General features: G+C 47.1%; 1 protein-coding gene across 3 annotated transcripts in view; it reads right to left on the bottom strand.

The window, feature by feature from the left end:
* The window catches only part of ALDH1B1 (aldehyde dehydrogenase 1 family member B1), a 316,919-nt gene that overhangs the window by 296,770 nt on the left and 5,391 nt on the right, over positions 1–14,758 (bottom strand). For 2 of the 3 annotated variants that reach the window (XR_188146.4, XR_011649429.1), the window contains exon 3: positions 11,611–14,012. The exons of the other annotated variant lie outside the window; for it this stretch is intronic. The gene's annotated coding sequence lies outside the window, so the exon portion shown is untranslated. Of the gene's footprint in view, positions 1–11,610; positions 14,013–14,758 lie in introns of those variants that run through there. 3 annotated transcript variants of the gene reach the window in all.

Below are 14,758 nucleotides of genomic sequence, written 5' to 3'. Positions count from 1 at the left end.
TTGTCTCGCTTAGAAAAAAAGACTATAAGAAACAAACCAAAATGTTATCAACCCCTGAGCCGTGGAATTATGCATAAATGTTTCCCCACTTCTAATTCCTTTTTTGAGCTTTCCAATTAAAAAAAAAACACAAAATATTTTGATAACAAAAAAAAAAATAAATGGCTGAGGGTGATTAAGGCATATATCTAAAAAGTCATTTCCTATCTCTTCCTGCCTCATAAAGTAACAACATCAGGGCAAACGAGGGAAGAAGTTGTGTCATCCAGAAGGCTCTGCCCCCAGTGAGCAGATGGAAATTCCGAGGTTGCACAACTCCTTCAAAGTCACAAATCATTCGCAAAATTAGGATTGGCCTCTAGGTTAAAAGGTTATCTGCCCATAGAATGGTGCTATAGTTTCCCAGTTGCTCAATTCCAGATTGCTCAAGGCCTTTTTAGAAACACAGCCTCCTAATAAAGAGCAGGTTCAAGACACAAGCAGGCCACTGTCTACTATTCCCATGGGCTCAAAGAGGAAGGGGTAACTGTTTCTAGAACAACCCTGGCAGTGCTCTGACTGCAACCCATGGCCACCCTCCGTGGACAACAACGGTTCCTTCTCATAATACTCAGGTCACACCCGCGGCAAGAACAGGCCAAGGTCCACTAGGCCTAGAGGAACTGGAGTCCAAGAAGAGAAAGGGCCTGCGGCATGCTGGCTTCTGTCGAGGCCCTTTATTCGCCCGGCGGGTCAAGGCCTGTTAAGAAACCAGGGTCCCAAAGAATTGAAAGCAGGGACTCAAACAGAGACTTGCACACCAATGTTCATAGCAGCATTATTCACAATGAACAAAAGGCAGAAACAACCCAAGTGTCCGTCAACAGATAAATGGAAAAACAAAAAGTCATGTAGTCATACAATGGAATACTATTCAGCCATAAAAAGGAATGTTCTGATACATGCTACACCATGGACCAACCTTGAAAACACTATACTAAGTGAAATAAACCAGACACAAAAGAACAAATACTGTACGATTCCACTTACATGAAGTATCTAGATTATGCGAATTCAGAGACAAAGTAGATTTGGTTACTAGGGGCTTTTGGAAGGGGGCAATGGGCAGTTATTGCTTAATGGGCACAGAGTTTCTGTTTTGGGTAATGAAAAAGTTTTAGTAATAGAAGGTGGGGATGGTAGCGCAATATTATAGAGGTGATTAATGCCACTGAATTATAGTCTTAAAAATGGTTAAAATGGCAACTTATGGTATATATATGTACCACAATTTTTTAAAAATCAGTAAATTTAAAAGGAGAGGTTAGGTTCCACTCTGGGAAGAGGAACTATAGTCAGGCCCCTGCAGCAGGAGCAGGAAGAGATCGGCCAGCCCTGCTGCGGAGCTCCCTGCTGTGTTCCAGTCCCTCGGCTTCACCCAGGTCCACTCCTCAGCTTGCCTTCAGGGGTCTCTCTGACTCCCCAGTCTCTGATCTCCTAGTCCCCACCTGGACCCCCACATCTTGTGCCATTCTGATCTTAACACCTATTCGCTCCCTTGGTTCTTGCATTCCTGCCTTTGTTCTTCCATTAATTCTTTTGCTCATCCATTCACTCAGTATATTACAGAGGTTAAGAGCACAGACTCTCGAGACATACTGCCCGGGTTCAAATCCCAGCTTTGTTCCTTACTAGCTCTGTGACTTGGGAAAGTTACTTAGCCTCTTTGTGCCTTCATTTCTTCATCTTTAAAATGGAAGTGAAAATGGTACCTACCTCAAGGGTTATTAGAGAATTAAAGGATTTAAATCCATGTGTATTTCTCGGAAGCACACCTGGCACACTGCACTCAAAGTATGCTAGCTATGATCATTCATTCATAACACAGAGTACCCACTACCCTTCAAGCACAGACAAAGCTATACTAGAGACAATGGGAAAAAATTCTAGATTAGTCCTTGCCTTCGAGTTGCTCCCAGTCTAGTGGAGGAATGAGCTTACAAGCAACTAAACATAAATGAAAACAGGAGAATAAACAAAGTGCTGTGGGTCAAGGGGACCAAAAGGAGGAAAGAATTGATTGGGAGGAAGGGGGGGTCTTCACTGAGCTGAGCCTCAAAATGGCCAAGGTCCAAGAAAGTGATACTGGAGAGAGCCTCTTCCTGTGGAGGCATGAGCCTGGAAATGTGTTTCCTTGAGAAATGATGAGAAGTGCTGTACCTTGGGGTAGGTTTGCCCTAGAAAATATACGACGCCTGCTTAAATTTGAATTTCAGATAAGTCATGAATAATTTTTTAGTATACTTGAGACATACTAAAAAAAATTTGTTGTTTACCTGAAATTCAAATTTGACTGGGTTTCCTGTCTTTTTATTTGTTAAGTCTGGCAACCCTCCCCCGGGGTGAGAATAAACTAATTTCGAAGCTTGTGACCTGGGCTGGACCTCTGAATCCCCCATCTCATTCAATGTCTGGTTTGCCACCTTCACGAGTCACTTGGCATTTTTCACTCTGGGCTTCACAGGGACCCTGATGAACTGTCAGCAAATCATTCAGCCCGTTTTCTTATTAACCGTCACCCTTCCCACCCCCCAGGCAGAACTGAATGGAAAAATTCCACCTTTGTTCACTTTGTTACTGGTGCTGTGTCTTCCATTTTATACTGGCTTCTTTATTTTTCTGAGATCACATCACTTTTTCTTTTTGTGTCCTTTGAGAGTCGTTAACATCACAGTGGGAAGGAATTCATTCCCTTCTTTAGCTATAGAGAGGGAGCAAAATCCTACATCCTGAAGCATCTGAAGACTGCAGCACTGGCTGTGAAAGGCACGCAGGGACCTGGGTGTTCAGGATGGATCCAGAGCTGTTACAAGTTCATGGAGCTTTGCACCAACTCTTCGAAGGTCTCTATAACTTCCACCCAAGCTGGGCCTTGAAAGCATCAAATCAGCAGCAGTGAGAGGAAGAGCTGCGAAACCTCCTCCTGCATAAGAGGAACCTGGGCAATCTGCTCCCAGGTTAGAGGCTGGGGAAATAAAAGGTGGTCCTCGGGACCCCCATTCCATAAAACACGCAGGCCCCTTGCAAAGCCACCTCACCTAGTCATCAAAGATTCACCTATTCATCTAGCTCAGAAACGGTCATGGAGAAAAATTATCGGCAAGAGAAAACAGATTCCCAGGTGAAATGTTACCCTTGGTGAGATACCCATTTCTGTGGGAATGTTGTCTGGAATGAATACGGTTGGTGAGAAATGGGGAGAAACTGTTTTTACAAAAATCCCAGACAGTGGAAATTCTGCCACCTAAATGCCTGCCTATATGATGGTGCTGGACTGAAAGATATGTGTTAAAATGAAGTTTTGAGATTAAAGGGAAGTGGGAGGGGGCATCTTTTCCTTGCTGAAGCTCGCACAGCTAACTCAGGTTCTCAGGCTGGAAGACACGAGGTAAAATGAAATAACTGAAAGAGATGATGTCCACCGCCCCCCGCCCCCATCCCAGCTGCCTCAGCAGGAGGATGTTCTCCGTCAGGTGCTGTAGACATAGTGCTGAGGACTTACCAGCTTTCCAAGAGCCTCCAAAAAGGTCGGTCTACCGCAGAAAATCATGCTGACCCCAAGATACAAAATGAAAACTCCAAAACTGAAATTGAACCAAATGTCTACAGAATACATTATGCTAACTCTGTCGATTGTTAAATTTAGAATCTATAAGAAAATTTATCACATTTGAAAACAATTAGTGGATTACTTCACTTCAAGGAATTTCTAACTACACACAATGATTTCTGAGAAATCATAGCTACTAAGAACGGAATTAATTAGCAAAATAACCTAGGAAGCAAAATTATAAAACTGCCTTCAGAACTATTCTAGAGCAAAAACAATTGCATTTATGGTGGGATGTGGGACCATTTTGACATGAGGTATGATATAGGGCAGTGCCTCTAACAGGTGTAGCATAGTGATTGCTTTGCACATAAAAGGTCCCAGGTTCAATTCCCAGTACCTCCAAAAAAAAAAAAAAAAAAGTAAAAATTAGGCTGCTTAGCTCCTATAAAGGTCTTTGAACATCCCTGGTCCCATGAGTCAGGACCCATCAAAAGTTTTAGAGAGAGGGAAGTGGATGTAGCTCAAGCAATTGGGCTCCCAACTATCATAGGAGGTCCAGGGTTTAGTTCCTACGGTCTCCTGGTGAAAGCAAGCTGGCCCATGTGGCAAGCTGGCCTGTGTGGTGAGCTGGCTTACATGGAGTGCTGGCCCAAGCCGAGTGCTGGCACAGCAAGATGATGCAACAAAAAGAGACACAGAGGAGAGATAATAAGAGACACAGAAAACCAGGGAGCTGAGGTGGTACAAGAGAATGATTGCCTCTCTTCCACTCCAGAAGGTCCCAGGATCAGTTCCCAGAGCCGCCTAATGAGAATACAAGCTGACACAGAAGAACACACAGCAAACGGACACAGAGAGCAGACAATGAAGGGAGGGGGAGAAATAAAATAAATAAAATCTTTATTTAAAAAAAGTTTTAGAGAGCAGGGTGTTCATAGACAGGGGAAATGAAGAAATGTCTTTGCAGCCAACTGAACTGCTTGGTTCACATAACCCCTGAGACCATTTAAGCTGGAAGGATCTCTGGCTATCATGGAGCCTACTGCAAAGATGAGATTGGTCAAAGATGAGACAAGACACCCAAAGCTCAGAGAGGGGAAAAATCATCCCTCAGGTCACACAGCAAAAGCACAGAGATGGGGCTCCCAAGACACCTGCCTCTCAGACTTTGCCCTTCCCACCACGCCATGCCTGGACCTCCTCCTTCGATTACCAAAGCATCGAGATACCCCTGTTACCCCTCATCCTGAGCAAAGTCCCCTCACTGCCTTTTTTTTTTAAGATGTATTTTACATATCCCCCTCCCCCCAATATTTGCAGTTGCCATCTGCTCTCTGTGTCCATTTGCTGTGTGCTCTCTGCACCTGCTCATCTTCTCCTTAGGAGGCACTGGGAACCGAACCCAGGACCTCCAGTATGGAAGAGAGGCGCTCAATCACCAGAACCATCTCAGCTCCCTGGTTTGTTGTATCTCTCATTGTCTTTCCTCTGTGCCTCTTCTGTTGCGACAGCTCGCCGCACCTGCCCACCACACCAGCTTACCTTCTCCAGGAGGCACCGGAAACCGAACCCAGGACCTCCCATGAGGTAGGTGGAAGCCCAATCGCTTGAGCCACATCTGCTTCCCCCCTTCAGTGTTCTTTTTTAAAGATTTATTTATTTATTTATTTATCTCCTCTTCCCCTCTGCCCCACCCCAGTTGTCTGTTCTCTGTGGCCATTTGCTGTGTCGTCTTCTTTGTCGGGTTCTATTGTGTTTCTTTTTGTTGCATCATCTTGTGTTAGCTCTACGTGTGTGCGGCGCCATTCTTAGAGGGGCTGCACTTTCTTTCACACTGGGCGGCTCTCCTTATGGGGTGCACTCCTTGCACGTGGGGCTCCCCTACACGGGGGACACCCCTGTGTGGCACGGCACTCCTTGCGCGCATCAGCACTGCGCATGGGCCAGCTCCACACGGGTCAAAGAGGCCTGGGGTTTGAACCGCGGACCTCCCATGTGGTAGACAGACACCCTAACCACTGGGCCAAGTCCACTTCCCCCATTCAGTACTTTGATTTCAGAGGCTCCAGCTCATGACTTTGAAGGCCTGTTGATGTCAGCCATCCATTTGTTCATCTTTTGGTTTTGCCAACCCTGGCCCAGGAATTCACACTGGCTGATCCAGCTGCCATAGCAACAACCTGGCACCTGACCATGCTCTCTGTTGCCCTCTTGTGGCCACTAGGAGAGATGCAATGCCTGGGACTCAGGGCTACCTACCTCCTGAGTGCCAAACACACTTGAGCCACCTTGTTATTCTTTCTGAAAAGGCTTCCTTATTCCTGTATGGCTGATATCTAGAGAGCATTCCTCTCCTCCTACTCCTCCAATTAATTGCCCATTGCAAATTCAGCCTCCCCATTGAGCAGTTGGTCTATCAATTTCCAATTATTAATTGAGAACCAGTCAATGGTGATAGACGTAGACATGGGTAATGCGGCAGAGATCTAAGATGTAGCCCATGACCTCAAGGAGTTCACAGTCAACAAAGGGAGTCAAAATATGAAAAATATATATTTTTTAAATTGACGTTTACCCGTTCTATGCTAAGTACATCAAGAATTCAGAAATGAGGTGATGTCAGGGAGGCTCTCGGAGAAAGCAGGTGTGAAATGGCCTTTGTAAGACAGGCAGGATTTTTAAAAAAACAGAAGGAAAGGAATAGGAGCATTGTGTAAGGGAACAAAGTCCCTGAGACATAATAACTAAGAAAAGTTATGGCTACAATAACATTTCCAAGATAAAAGAAAAAATGGAGATACACTCTTTATTATCTTCTTTTGTAGCTCATATCACTTTTTAGTCCTCATGGCAGAGCCCATATCACACTCTGAGTCTGTAATATTTACATGTATCTCTTCTGGTATTCATTAGGACTCTTTTGGTTGCAACAGAAATCCAACTAAAATTAGCTGAGGCAAAAAAAAGAAATTTATGGGCTGAGATAACTGCGAAGGACGTAGATAACACTGGCAGAAGGTATGACTCAATTCCGGGCTAACACTCTGTCACCAGGTCTCTTCCTCTTAGTCTCTCTCTCTTTCTTTCTCCTTCTCCATCTCTAGCTCTGTTTTTCACTCTGAGTCTCACCCTTTGAGGACCTCATTCTCTTCTAAATATCTGGGCTGCTTCTAAGAATTGGGGAAGGGAAGTGGATTTGGCCCAACGGATAGGGCATCCGCCTACCACATGGGAGGTCCGCGGTTCAAACCCTGGGCCTCCTTGACCCGTGTGCAGCTGGCCCACGTGCAGTGCTGATGTGCGCAAGGAGTGCCCTGCCATGCAGGGATGTCCCCTGTGTAGGGGAGCCCCATGTGCAAGGAGTATGCCCCATAAGGAGAGCCGCCCAGTGTGAAAAAAAGCACAGCCTGCCCAGGAGTGGCGCCACACACACGGAGAGCTGACACAGCAAGACGATGCAACAAAATGAGACACAGATTCTGGGTGCTGCTGACAAGAATACAAGCGGACACAGAAGAACACACAGCGAATGGACACAGAGAGCAGACAACTGGAGGGGGTGGGGGAAGAGGAGAGAAATAAATAAATAATAAATCTTAAAAAAAAAAAAAAGAATTGGGGAAGATGGCCTTCACAGTAACTCATTTCATGTCTGTCCAGCTGTGACCTCAGAAGGCAGGGTCCATCAGAAGAGTCTCAGGGAAAGGCTTTCACTGACCCATACCCCTTCTAGGCCCTTCCTTGTATCACAAGAGCTAGAAGCCTGGAAACCACACACACCAGAATCCCTGCCTATAGGGTCCTAGATTAGAATCCACTGGTGAGAAGCATTGCCAAGATTTAGAAGACAGAAGAAAAGCAGAAACCATATTTTTCTTCCTCTGGCAGTGCCAAACTTTGGCTTTAGACAGACATGACTTTTTTTTTTTAAAGATTTATTTTTAAAATTTATTTCTCTCCCCTTTCCCCTACCCCCAGTTGTCTGCTCTCTGTGTCCATTCGCTGTGTGTTCTTCTGTGACCGCTTCTGTCCTTATCAGCGGCACTGGGAATCTGTGTTTCTTTTTGTTGCGTCATATTGTTGTGTCAGCTCTCTGTGTGTGCAGCACCATTCCTGGGCAGGCTGCACTTTCTTTCACGCTGGGCGGCTCTCCTTATGGGGCACACTCCTTGCGCGTAGGGCTCCCCCACGCGGGGGACACCCCTGCATGGCAGGGCACTCCTTGTGCGCATCAGCACTGCACGTGGGCCAGCTCCACACGGGTCAAGGAGGCCTGGGGTTTGAACCGCAGACCTCCCATGTGATAGGCGGATGCCCTAACCACTGGGCCAAGTCCGCTTCCCAGAAATGGCATTTTGCAGTGGCCTCTAAATGTTTCCCTGAGGCTCTTGGGCCTCAGTACTGGAGCCAGCTGTGATCACCTTAGTGGTTTCCTGAGTTCCTCCAAATTCTGGTCTGTGAATGTTATAGCAAAAACAAGAGCTAGTGATGACCTTCCTTGATCTTTGTTCATCTAGCTTTTCCAGAGATGTTGCAAGCACCTAACTCTCTCTATTACAAGGAAGGAAAAAAATACTTGAAATACTTAGAGTGGTTTCTGTTTGTGACTGGCCACACCTTAATGGACACAAGCATACACCCCTGTGGTGGAGGTGGGGGAAAGTTCTGTTGCTTTAATAAGGGAAGAGGGGGAAGAATGTGTTGGCAGCCAAGTCAAGAGCAAACACACTTCCCCAAGAGAAACAGTGGCAGGTAAATTCAGGTAGGTGGGATCAGGTGAGACTATGGAGAGCACTGACTGCCCAGGCAAAAAGACTTGATGTGCTAGGGAAGGAGGAAACCAGGTGAGCATGATGGCAAAGGTCACATTTTAGGGCAACCACTCCTCCAGCGGGGGTGTCTATGGGACAGGTTGGGGTGTGGGCAACAGGAAAGGGACAGTGACAGTGGAAGTGCCGTGAGTGGCAGAAATGTGGACGCACAGAAAAGCGACGTGCTGGAAAAGAAGTAGGACATTTTGGCACACTGTATTTAAGGACTTAATAATATTAACAACAGCTGTCATTTGTGAAGTTCCAATTAACTATACATCAGGTAATTTGTTAGGTTCTTTATTTATGTTAGTTATAATTCTGCAGGACAGAAATCATCTACATGATTTACAAATGAGAAAACCAAGCTTCAAGATTAGACCCTGAATCCCTCCCCACCCCAATCAGGGGGAAAAGGCTATACAGGACATTTTGTAAACAATTGGGAAAACAAAGCAGATATTAGTTAAACAGTAACATGTCAATGTAAATTTTCCAAGCGTAATAATTTTATTGAGGTTATGCAGGAGAATGCCCTTGTTCTTTGGAGATAAGCTGAAGTTATCTAGGAGCAAAGCAACACAGTCTTTCCGAGTAATTCTCAAATAGATTAGCAAAATGATAGATAGATAATAGATGATTGATAGATAGAGAAAATGTGGCAAAAAGCAAACAAAGAGTCTATGGGGGCTCAGTGTACTTTTCTTGCAATTTTTCTGTAGGTTTCAATTTTTTCAAAAAAAAAAGAAAAATTTTAAATGTGTCCCACCAAACCATCACCCCCAAAAGAAAAAAAAAAGAGAAAGGTCTTTAAATTGAACATACTTGAGTTCTTTAAAAAGGGTCTACCCATCAGAGGGGTAATACTTATGCACGCCTCAGCAGGGTACCAGAGACAGCCAAGGCAGATGGAAACCCAGGTGCTGGTTCTCCTGAGGGCTGCAGAGACCCACAGGTTCTATGGTCATGGCAGATGGCTCTGGAGTTCAGGGCCATGTCAGTTGGCCCTACTTTGGAGTTTGTGTTCCTGAGTGTGATGGAGTTGGACTCAGATATGACCTTTCTACACATGCCTCTTCTGTTACTTTTACTGGATCTGTGGTTGGCGTTTGAGTTGGTGTATACTCAGGAGACTTGAATCTCTGAACTGTCCATATGACAGCCAGGCCCTGGGCCTCAGCAGACTTGCGGCTCCTACCTTCTGACTTCTTGGACTTACCTTGGCCAGCTGACAGGGAAGTGAAGAGGGTCAACCAGGGAGTCAAGAGTACCTACAGCTGCAAGCAGGAGAATTGCATCCATCATCCATGTGGAATCTAAGCCCCCTCTTGATGTAGAGGGGGACTGGACATAACCATCCCAGGCTCCACAGGATGGAGGAATAGAGTATGGATTAGAGTGGATTTACTGGTGTTCTGCTGGGGAACTATTGTGATTAGTAAGGGAAGAAATTGTAGTAGTGATGTGGAGAGGGTGGCCACGGTGGCTGATGGAAGAAGAGATATGGTGTGGGGGCATTTTCAGGATTTGGAATTGTCCTGGGTGGTGCTGCAGGAACGGATGCTGGATGTTGTGTGTCCTGTTATGGCCCACTGAATGGACTGGGGGAGAGTGTGGACTACAATGTGGACTCCTGTCCATGTGGTGCAGCAGTTCTCTAGAATGTATTCGTCAGGTGCAGTGGATGTGCTGCAATGATGGAAGAGGTTGTTGATGTGGGAGGGGTGGTGTGGGTGGGGTGGGGGGTAAAGTGGGGACCTCATATTTTTTTGAATGTAACATTTAAAAGAAAATAAAGAAGAAAAAAAAGGGTCTGGCAGCGGACTTGGCCCAGTGGTTAGGGCATCTGTCTACCACATGGAAGGTCTGCGGTTCAAACCCCGGGCCTCCTTGACCCATGTGGAGCTGGCCCATGCGCAGTGCTGATGTGCACAAGGAGTGCTGTGCCACTCAGGGGTGTCCCCTGCGTAGGGGAGCTCCACGTGCAAGGAGTGCACCCCGTAAGGAGAGCCACCCAGCGTGAAAGAAAGTGCAGCCTGCCCAGGAGTGGTGCCACACACGGAGAGCTGACACAACAAGATGACGCAGCAAAAAGAAACACAGATTCCCGTGCCGCTGACAACAACAGAAGCGGACAAAGAAGACGCAGCAAATAGACACAGAGAACAGACAACCGGGGTGTGAGGGCAGAAATAAATAAATAAATAAATAAATAAATAAATCTTTTTTAAAAAGCGTCTAGGACTCACAAGGTCCAAAGCTCTATTTCCTCACCAGGAAAAAAACAATGGGAAAGCCCTCCTGGGAGTTCCAGGACAGTACACCTGTGAAGCCCGCAGCACGCTGCCCGGCTCAGTGTTGGCTTTGCTCTGTGTGCACTTGCGTTTTCTTTCTTTTCCCCTTCTCAATCCCCGTTACATGTGCAGAACCCATTCAGCTAGGCACTGAGGGAGACTTCCTCGTGATGCACCAGGTAGTGTGCACAGTATAGGCAACAGGAGCGCCCCTACCCCTTCCCACCCCCCTTAGGGGCAGGGAGGGCTGCCTGCCCTGGACGCCAGCTGGCCGACCCTGTGAACATCTGACCACGGCAACGCCAACCCGTGAAGAGTCAGAAATGCCTCCGCCCGCTTTCTGTCCCCCACCAGTTGCTGGCTCCTGCCAGGGATCAGAGCTCAGATCCAAGCCAGAGCTGTCCAGAGTGAGGTCCTGGGCCCATCTGCAGCAGAATCATGTGGGGCAGGTGGCCATACGGTGCCCCTCGGAGGGAATGGACCAGCCTCTCTGGAGCAGGTCTTGGGAGCGTACATGATAAGAGTTTCCAGGCGGTTCTGAGGAGCACCACTGACCCACGGCTGTGGGAGGTATGTGACTTTAAAGCAAAATCAGTTGGTTGAAGGAGAGAATTCCAGCAGTTAGTGCCTACTAATAACATAAAAATGGTATCTCCACCAAAAAAAAATATGAATTGGGTTGTGCATAAAGCTAAAAGCAGGAGGCTTGGGAAGAAAGCAGTGTTTCTCCCTGGGCTTTGCTAGCTCCAGACTCAGAGTGTGTGGGTAAAACCCTGCCCCAGCCCTGGGGGTGAGGGAGGTCCACCGTCTAGAGCCCCCAAAGCTCTACATTTAGGATCAAAGGCTGTTCTGGGCGGGGTGGAGCGGGGCAGAAGGAGCCTTCCACCCACCATGACTCGGGACAGCAATTCCATAGAGTTTTTTGTTTTGTTTTATTTTTATATATTTTTTTCTCCTTCTTTATTTTTTTAAATGTTACATTAAAAAAATACGAGGTCCCCATTTACCCCCCTTCCTCACCCCACTCCTCCCACATCAATAACCTCTTTCACCATCATGGAACATTCATTGCATTTGGTGAATACATTTTGGAGCACTGCTGCCCCGCATGAATGATAGTTTACATTGTAGTTTACACTGTCCCCCAGTCCACCTAGTGAGCCATGGCAGGACATACAATGTCCAGCATCTGTCCCTGTAGTACCACCCAGGACAACGCTGAGTCCTGAAAATGCCCCCACATCATATTTCTTCTTCAACTGCAAGAGCTCCAGCAAATTCTAGTGGCTGTGATTCTGCCCCGCGTCCATGGATACCTCTGTACGCTGTGCCCACTGGATTCTCTCTTTGGGACAGATCCAAAGAGGGTAAAGGAAATGGATGGTCGGTTTAGAAGGTGGCAGAGCTCCTCTGTCAGCGCAGAGGATCAGACCACTTGGTCCCTGAAGTTCCCTGGTAATCCTGAGAATCTGCTATCCCTAGGCAGCCGCTGCTCACCGCAGGCCTCTGCTCGCAGGGTCTGAGTTATTTTGGGAGACTCAACACTCATCACACAGCCTTAGAAAGGGGAGGGGAAGACCAGACAATTGGACTGTCCCCACCCTCACTTCCCCCCAAACTGAGACAATAGCCATTTGCAACTTTCAGTCCGTGGCTCTGGCAAAAACCAACTCATTCCACTTAACAAAGCCTCAGATGGTAGCATGGTAACCATTTTAATTCACGGAAAAAAATGAAAGAGTGGTGGGAGAAAATCATGCTGGAAAATCACTTTTAAAAAGTGCTTTAAGTATGAGAGCCAAAGTAAGAGGATGGAAATGACATCAGAAGAACATTTTGTGTGTTGTGTGTGGTTTTAAATAGAAAAAGTAAACCACTTTCCCAACTGCCTAAAGTCATATTTCACCTTTTCAGGAACTCCACAGTTTATTTTGGAAATGAGGAGAACCCAGATCAAACTATTTCATACACTGACACACGAAGCCATTCTACATTTAAACCCAGGAAAGTCTGATCGTGTGATTTTCAATGTCTGGAGCCTTTATGTGTCTTCCTTTTGGATTGTCCTCTACTGTGTGCAAAGCCCTTGGAGGGAGCTGGAAGGAGGTGGAAGAAGGGACAAAGGGAGCAAGCAAGGAGAGACATTGCAATGTTTCCACAAGGAAGAAAAGTGTCTCTGCAGGTCGAATGACTGATTTCACAGGGTGGGCTTTATTAAAGGCGGGTGATAACTCAAAGATTTAAGGAGTGTAATTTGGTGGATCTTATTGGGTTCGATTCCACAGAGCCACTCAGGGCCCAGCATTTGGCAGGCACTGAATGAATGCCAGGGCTAGACAGGCCCTGCTCCCTGGCCTCCAGATGTCTCTCAAGGACAGGATGGTCACACAATCTGGATACCTGGCATCCCTGAAACCAGTCAACCTGTGAGTTCAAGAGCCCCAAGAAGACAGCCTTGTACTTCAGTCCTCCACGCAGCTCTGTTCGTGATCGCCACTTGCTTATTGAAACAAGCACAGCCTTCCTTGACATCCACCTCCTCAGCCTGCCTCAGCTCTGCCTGCCCTGATCCTATCAGGACTCCTCCCAGAAGCAGGGGCCGTTCCGGCCAGGCAGCCCTGGAGATCCACCTGAGGACCTGGTTCTCACCGGCCACCTCGGAACCTAGGCTGACCCACTGCAGCCTCTGACCTAGCCCTGCCCCTTGTGTCCGGGCCTTCCACATCCTCCTTGCCGGCAGGCTCCAAGCCCGCCTGCTAGTCCTTCAGGCTGCCTGGCCAGGCCCTCAGACCCTCTGGCCCACCTTCTGGCTCCTCAAGACCTATCAAGATCCTATTGCAGTAAACACCGGTGGCAATGGTGTCCTTCAATGCTGCCATCAGAATGACGTGAGGACTGCCGAAGGCCACTGCTCCCCGTGGATTTACAACGTCTACAATTTATGCTGAAATTTCCAGATGGCAAGCAGTTTGATCAATAAAACGCATCACTGGCAAAGCAATTCAAACTAATTTGCTTTCCCAGCACCTATTTGTAGATCAGGCCCCAAGGTATAGAGCCCCACTGTCATCGAAGAAAGGTTCAAGATACCTTAGTCCAGTGGCTCTCCAGAGTCAGAATCCCTGGAGCACTTGTTAAAATACACATTGCCGGACCCCACTCCCAGTTTCCAATTCTGAAGGTTTGAGGGTAGGACCTGAGAACTTGTATTCTGACAAGTTCTCAAGTGAGGCTGATGTGCAGGTCCAGGGACACACTTTGAGAACCACTGCTCTAGTTCACTGGTCTTCAAGTTCGGCTGCATGTTGGTCTTACCTGGGGGTTTAAAAGCAAAAACACCTGACCAGGAGCACCTGATTTAATTGGTCTGGGATACAGACTGGTCACTAGGAGTTTTTTAAGCTCAGCAGGTAATGGTAGTGTTCAGACAGGGATAAGAACCTCTCCTCTTGGGCACTTCTTCAGCAGAGGCTGGGTTAGGAGTGGGGAGTTATTATTTCCCCATAGTACCCCTTGAGCAGTGTCACCAGGTAGAATATAGGACACCCAGTTAAATTTGAATTTCAGATAAATAACGCATAATAATTTGGTCTAAGTATGTCCCAAGCGTTGCATGGATATCTGCATTTTGGTTTGTTTTTTCCCACTTTGGTCACCTTACCTTTCAGACACCTCCATAACCCAGAATGACAAGCAACAATCTGCCACTCCCATTTTACAAATAGGAAAACCGAGGCTCCAGGGGTCACGTAGGAAATTGGGATAAGGGCCCAGGAATCTCGACCCAAGTCCAGAACTTGTTCCTTCCACTGCTCTCAACTGCTTAAACTGCACTAACACACAAGCACCCTCATCTTGTTGGGCGTTACTTGTCCGTGCCTGGAGGTGACTTCAAAGGGGACAGGGTGATTTAGGTCCTTTCTGCTCCTGCCCCAGTTCCCACCTCTGCCCCCCATTCTATTGCTGCAGGTATCACAGGCCGTCCCGGGGTCTGGCCAACCCCAGGGCCATCTCGCCAGTGGCCACCTCGGGGAGGAAGAGGGCTGGAAGTGGTACTGCCA

Source organism: Dasypus novemcinctus, chromosome 8, assembly GCF_030445035.2.
Source record: "Dasypus novemcinctus isolate mDasNov1 chromosome 8, mDasNov1.1.hap2, whole genome shotgun sequence".
Classification (NCBI taxonomy): Eukaryota; Metazoa; Chordata; class Mammalia; order Cingulata; family Dasypodidae; genus Dasypus; species Dasypus novemcinctus.
The sequence above is the reverse complement of the archived record's forward strand: the minus strand, read 5'-3'. Positions and strand labels throughout refer to the sequence as shown.